Raw genomic sequence first — 6,849 nt, forward strand, 5'->3', positions numbered from 1 at the left:
ACCAGCAGGCAGATCAGGCCGCCAAGATTGAAGTGTCTCAGGTGGACCTGGACTGGCAACATAAGGGTGAGCTATTTATGGCTCGGTGGGCCCATGATGCTTCAGGCCATCAGGGAAGAGATGCAACATATAGATGGGCTCGTGATCGAGGGGTGGACTTGACCATGGACACTATCACACAGGTTATCCATGAATGTGAAACGTGCTGCAATTAAGCAAGCCAAGCGGCTAAAACCCCTGTCGCGTGGAGGGCGATGGCTGAAATATAAACAGTGGGAGGCCTGGCAGATTGACTATATCACACTCCCACAAACCCGCCAAGGCAAGTGCCATGTGCTTACAATGGTGGAAGCAACCACTGGATGGCTGGAAACATATCCTGTGTCCCACGCCACTGCCCAGAACACTATCCTGGGCCTTGAAGAGAAAGTTTTATGGCAACACGGCACCCCAGAAAGAATCAAGTCGGACAACGGGACTCACTTCTGAAACAACCTCATAGACACCTGGGCCAAAGAACATGGCATTGAGTGGGTATATCACATCCCTTATCACTCACCAGCCTCCGGAAAAATCAAATGATACAATGGACTGCTGAAACTACATTGAGAGCAATGAGGGGTGGAACTTTCAAACATTGGGATACACATTTAGCAAAAGCCACCTGGTTAGTTAATACTAGAGGATCTGCCAATCGGGCTGGCCCCGCCCAACCAAGACTTCCACATACTGTAGAAGGGGATAAAGTCCCTGTAGTGCGCATGAGAAGTATGTTAGGAAAGACAGTCTGGGTTAGTCCCCCTCAAGCAGAGACAAACCCATCCAAGGGGTTGTTTTTGCTCAGGGACCTGGGTACACCTGGTGGGTGATGCAGAAGGATGGGGAAATTTGATGTGTACCTCAGGGAGATTTGATTTTGGGAGAGAATAGCCAGTGAATTAGGCTGTATGATATTTAACTGCTAAATAACCTGCCAATGTATGTCATTGTATCTATAGTGTCTATATGCCATATCAAGGGTATTACTGTAAGAATTACCCAAATGACTGAAGGATGGACTTTGAAACTGAGCCAAGTACAACAGTGATAGAACTTGAACTGGTGCCCAGCAATTTCCTCAAGATCAGCCTCTTCGACCTGCAGGCCAAGGGTGTGGGTTGCACCAAATGTACCAGCCACAAGTTCCAGAGACAGCATACAACAACCTAACACCTCACACCATCTCTCTTATCCTGAAGAACTGTTACAACAGATGGAGCCCCAAAGTCATGGACTAAATAAAATTGATGGACACATTGGAGGGATAGCCCATCGACTAAGGGAGTACTATTGGGGGGGGGGGGGTGTCCATATACATATATATATATAAGACAAGGAAAGTGGTAGTAGTTGATTGGAAAATGTAAGATCTGGGCATGATGTAGATGGTATAGAATAAGGGGTGGATAATGTCCTGGGTTCAGCTGGGATAGAGTTAATTTTTACAGGAACCTGCGAGGTGGGGGGGCATAGCCGGGGCAGCCGACCTGAACTAGCCAAGGAGCTATTCCATACCATGTGACATCATGCTCAGTATATAAATGGGGAGCGGGCCGGGGGGAGGGCTCTCGACTTTCGGTGGCGGAGCGTCGGGTTCCGGGTGGTGAGCAGTTGCACTGTGCATCACTCTTTTTGTATATTCTTTCATTAGTACCGTTGTTGTTGTTGTAACCTTTTTTTGTGTTGTCCCAGTAAACTGCCCTTGTCTCAACCCTCGAGGTTCCAGGTTTTTTTCTTTTCTCTCCTCCGTCTCCTCCCTATCCCACCGGAGTGGAGCGGGAGGAGTGAGCGAGTGGCTGCGTGGTCCTTTGTTACCGGCTGGGCTGAAACCACGGCAGTGATCTTCTTAAATAGTTGTTTAACCTTAAACAAGAGCTGAACCACATTCAGGAGCATGCTAATTCCTAGCAGTAGGGCTAGGACCGTGCTGGTCTCAACATCCCAAGAATATTCAAATTTTTCAAAATTCTCAAACACCATTGTAACTGGACTGAAGGAGAAAGGAGAGGGGAAGAAAGGTACCCCACCCATAGACTGGTTTTCCAAGGAGGAAAGGTAAATGGTATAATTATTAATAGTTTCCCACAGATGGCTCCCGCAGTATAAAGGTGACAATGCTGAGTGCAAATACCGGATTAATCCCACAACCGATGACTTTATCATACCATAAACCAGTGTTATACAATACATCAAAGTGAAAACCTTAATCCACCTCCCACGGATGATAAGCAGCAGAAGAGGGACTACATACAGCAAGTGAGGTGATACATAACAGAACTTTAAAAACCAGAGCAACAACTCTAAGAACACATAAATCAACATAATGACCAGCGACTATTAGACCAATATAATGAATGCTTATAACAAATTTGTTTTAGCAAGCTCTGGTCAGGTTTGTCGTTATCTCAACCCTTCGTGCCCCACGTTGGGCACCAAAATGGACTGTCATGGTTTAACCCCAGCCAGCAACTAAGCACCACGCAGCTGCTCACTCACTCCCCCCCACCCAGTGGGATGGGGGAGAAAATCGGGAAAAAGAAGCAAAACCCGCGGGTTGACATAAGAACGGTTTAATAGAACAGAAAAGAAGAAACTAATAATGATAACACTAATAAAATGACAACAGCAATAATGAAAGGATTGGAATGTACAAATGATGCACAGTGTAATTGCTCACCGCCCACCGACTGACACCCAGCTAGTCCCCCTGAGCGGCGATTCCCCGCCCCCCCTTCCCAGTTCCTATACTAGATGGGATGTCACATGGTATGGAATACCCTGTTGGCCAGTTTGGGTCAGGTGCCCTGGCTGTGTCCTGTGCCAACTTCTTGTGCCCCTCCAGCTTTCTCGCTGGCTGGGCATGAGAAGCTGAAAAATCCTTGACATTAGTCTAAACACTGCTTAGCAGCAACTGAAAACATCAGTGTTATCAACATTCTTCACATACTGAACTCAAAACATAGCACCGTACCAGCTACTAGGAAGACAGTTAACTCTATCCCAGATGAAACTAGGACACCCCCTTCCACCCCTCCCCCTGCCCCTAGCCGCCCCCATGTTCTGGACACCATCCCCCCCATCTCCATGGGAGCCACCGGCTCACAGAGAGTCAGTATCCTGTGGCCATACCACCAGCTGGCAGCCATGGGCCACCATGCTTCTCTCTGCCATCGCCGCCAGCATCTGACCGACGGTGACAAGGACATGACGGTGAGGTGGCTGGGATGGCAGTAGGGTGGACGAGGGCAGGTGGGGGGTGAGGCTTGCTGTGGGGCCACCCACCATCACCTCACCCCCATCCCCTCCCCGCAGCCCAAGTGAACCCACAGCAGCCTGAAGGATGGTAGGTAGAGTAGGGGGAGATGCTGGGGCTGGGGTCTCCCGCTCCAAGCAGGGGGGTCGCAGGGTTGATGCTCTCCCCTGCTCTCTCCCCACAGCTACTGCACATCATTTCCTTCCTGACGCTGCCCAACCTGCTGAGACTGGGCCAGACCTGCCGCTACCTCCATGAGGTGTGTGACAGCGAGGCCACCTAGCGCCCCCTCTGCACCCCTCTCCCCCCTGCCGCTGCCAGCGCCCGGCCCTGCAAGAGGGTCACCATCGTCAACCATGAGTCCCTGCCATTGCCAAGGGAGAGGGGGGGGTGGCACTTTGTCCCTCAGCCTCATTTTTAGAGTCCAAAGCTTTGATTCTAAGGTTGAAAGCCTTCCTTTTAGGTCCCAAAGACTCATTTTTTGGGTACAAACCCTCATTTGAGTTCCAACCCCTCCTTTTAAGGTTCAAAGACTCATTTTAAGGGCCCAGAGTGTCCTTTTTAAGGCCAAAGTCTGCTTTTGAAGGTCCAAATCTTCGGTTTTAGAGGCCAAGGCCTTATTTATAGGGTCCAAAGGCTCATTTTTAGCTTCCAAAGCCTCCATTTCAGGGACCAAAGCCTCATTTTTAAGACTCAGTATGCAATTTCAATGGCCCAAAGCCTCATTTGGAGCCTCCAAACACCCATTTTTAGGGTGCAGAGCCTCAGTGTTTGGTACTGAAGCATCATTTTGGGGCACAAAACCTAATCTCGGGGTTCAAAGCCTCAATTCCATTTCCAAAGGCCTATTTTTAAGGCCTAAAACCAAGGATTTTGACCCTAAAACAGGGCTTTGGTCCCTACAGATGGGTCTTTGAACGCTCAATATATGCCTTGGACGTGAAGCACATGAGGCTTAGAGCCTTAATTGAGGAGTTTGTACCCTAAAATGAGGGTTGGGACCCTACAATTGAAGTCTTTCAACCCTAGAAAGCTTTGGACCCTAAAAATGAGGCTTTGGGACCTAAGCCTGAGGCTTTGAGCCCTAAAAGTGGGCTTTGGACCCTCCAAATGAGGGTTTAGACACTCCAGATGCAGCTTGGACCCTAAAAATGCCTGTCTGGATCCTAAAAAAAGAGGCTTTGGTCCCTGAAAATGACACTATGCAAACTAACACTGAGCCTTTGCACCCTAAAAATGAGGGTTTGGGGGCCTAAAATGAGGCTTTGGAAGGCAAAACTAAGACTTTTGGAAAGTAAAAATGAGGCTTTGGACCCTAGAAATTCGGTTTTGGACTCTACAAATGAAGCTTTGGTCCTTCCAAATCAGACTTTGGGGCTGAAAAATAATACTCTGGGGCCTTAAAATGAGTCTTTGAACCTTAAAAACAGACCTTGGAACTAATAAATTAGTTTTTGTACTCCATATATGTGGGTCTGGACCTTAAAAATGACTGTGTGCACCCCCAAAAGTAGGCTTTGGTCTTTTAAATTTATGCTTTTTGCCCTAACATTGAGACTTACGTTATAAAAATAAGGGTTTACACTTGAAAAACTCAGGGTTGAATTTTAAAAATGATGCTTTGTGCTTTGAAAATGATCATTTCAAAGGCAGGCTGTCCCCCTGCAGCCCATGGAGGTCCACGGTGGAGCAGATATCCACCTGCAGCCCGTGGAGGACCCCATGCCAGAGCAGGTGGGTGCCTGAAGGAGGCTGTGACCCCAGGGGAAGCCCACACCGGAGCAGGTTTGCTGGCAGGACTTGTGACCCCACGGGGGACCCTCGCTGCAGCAGTCTGTGCCTGAAGGACTGCACGCTGTGGAAGGGACCCACACTGGAGCAGTTTGTGAAGAACTGCAGCCCGTGGAAAGGACCCACGTTGGAGAAGTTCATGGAGGACTGTCTCCCGTGGAAGGGACCCCATGCTGGAGCAGGGGAAGAGTGAGGAGTCCTCCCCCGGAGAAGGAAGGAGCAGCAGAGACTACTGTGTGATGAACTGACCCCAACCCTCATTCCCCATCCCCCTGTGCCGCTGGGGGGGAGGAAGGAGAGAATTCAGGAGTGAATCTGTGCCTGGGAAGAAGGGAAGGGTGGGGGGAAGGTGTTTTTAAGATTTGGTTTTATTTCTCATTACCCTATTCTGATCTGGTTGGCAATAAATTAATTTCCCCAGGTTGAGTCCGTTTTGCCCGTGACAGTAACTGCTGAGTGTGATCTCCCTGTCCTTATCTCGACCACAAGCCCTTTGTGATACTTTCTCTCCCCCTCCCAGCTGATGGGGGGGAGTGACAGAGCGGCTTTGGGGGGCACCTGGCGTCCTGCCAGGGTCAACCTACCACAATCCCCCCTCGCTCCCTCTGCCCCTCCATCCCTTTCCCGCTCTGTCCTTCTGCCCGCCCCTCGCCAGCGTTTCGCCTTCCTACACTCCGCGCCCCTCTGTCCTGTCCTGCTTCCGTCCCTCTCCTGCCACCCCACCGCCCTCTCGCCCTGTCCCCCGCTCCCCTTCTCCTCCCCGCTCCACCGGGGCTCTGGGACCGGGGCCGGGGCAGGCCCGGGGAGGCGGCCATGGGGCCTGCGGGGGGGGTGGCGCCGGACCGGGGATAGTGTCCCTGCAGGGTCGGGCAGCAGGAAGGAGCGCCCTGGGGCATGCTGGGAGCTGTAGTCCTGGGGCACGGCGCCGCCGGGCGGCCATGTTAGTTTGGGGAGGCGCAGTCTCTGCTCCAGCTGCGGCGCGGCTGAGGTGAGGGCCGGGGCCGCCTGTGAGGAGCGAGGCCCTTGGGCGGACGCGGGGGTGTCTCCTGCTCGCCGGCCGCTCGGGGGTGAGCTCCAAAGCGCCCGGTGTGACGGGCTCCCGGTCATCTGGAGCCAGGCCCGGCCGGGGTAGCCCCGGGAGGGACCCGAGAGCTGGGGAGGGGAAGGAGCCGGAGACAGAGCCCCCCTGGGCACAGGCAGCGGGCACCCCGACTCCCAGAGCCCCTGTGAGCCGCCCCGGCTCCGCTCGCCCACAGCAGCTGTCCCGGCCCCAGCACCTCCCCTGGGGCCTGTCCAGCAGCCCCAGGCCGCCCCACGGCCTGTCCTGGGAGCAGCGAGTGGGGCCTCGGGTGCCCTCGAGCCTCGGTTAAGGTGGGTGCCGTCAGCACGGGTGCGGGCAAGGAGCCGTGTCTGCAGGAGCTCCTGCAGCAGGAGGGGTCCAGCCTGGGGCCGGCTGCAGGAACCAAAGTTGCTGCTGCTTTCCCTCGCTCAGAGGCCACGCTGAGGGCTCTGTTGTCTGTTCCTCCCCGAGGAGGTTGTTGGCTGCATCTGGCTGAGGTGTGCATGGGCTGTCTCTGGCTGTGTTCTGGCGGCGTGGGTGGAAAGGGGCAGGTGGACACATGCTGGCTTTGGAGAGGAGCTGCTGTGGCTGAAGCTGAAGAGACCAGAAGGTAAAGCAGCTGGAGAATGAGGACAGCTGTCCCTTTGTCTCTCTCCAGCTGCAAGCAAGAGAAAGCTGGCCTCTCCAGGGGAGGAAGGATCCCTCT

At 52.8% G+C, this 6,849-nt stretch overlaps 1 long non-coding RNA gene across 1 annotated transcript; it reads left to right on the plus strand.

Annotated features, from left to right (window-relative positions):
- Nucleotides 1-3,063: 3,063 nt before the first annotated feature.
- Nucleotides 3,064-5,532, plus strand: LOC128151073 (uncharacterized). Its single transcript, XR_008238273.1, has 2 exons — nt 3,064-3,382; nt 3,477-5,532. It is a non-coding gene; the product is annotated as an uncharacterized LOC128151073 (long non-coding RNA).
- The last annotated feature ends 1,317 nt before the right edge of the window (nt 5,533-6,849 follow it).

Source organism: Harpia harpyja, chromosome 14, assembly GCF_026419915.1.
Source record: "Harpia harpyja isolate bHarHar1 chromosome 14, bHarHar1 primary haplotype, whole genome shotgun sequence".
In the NCBI taxonomy this organism is placed as follows: Eukaryota; Metazoa; Chordata; class Aves; order Accipitriformes; family Accipitridae; genus Harpia; species Harpia harpyja.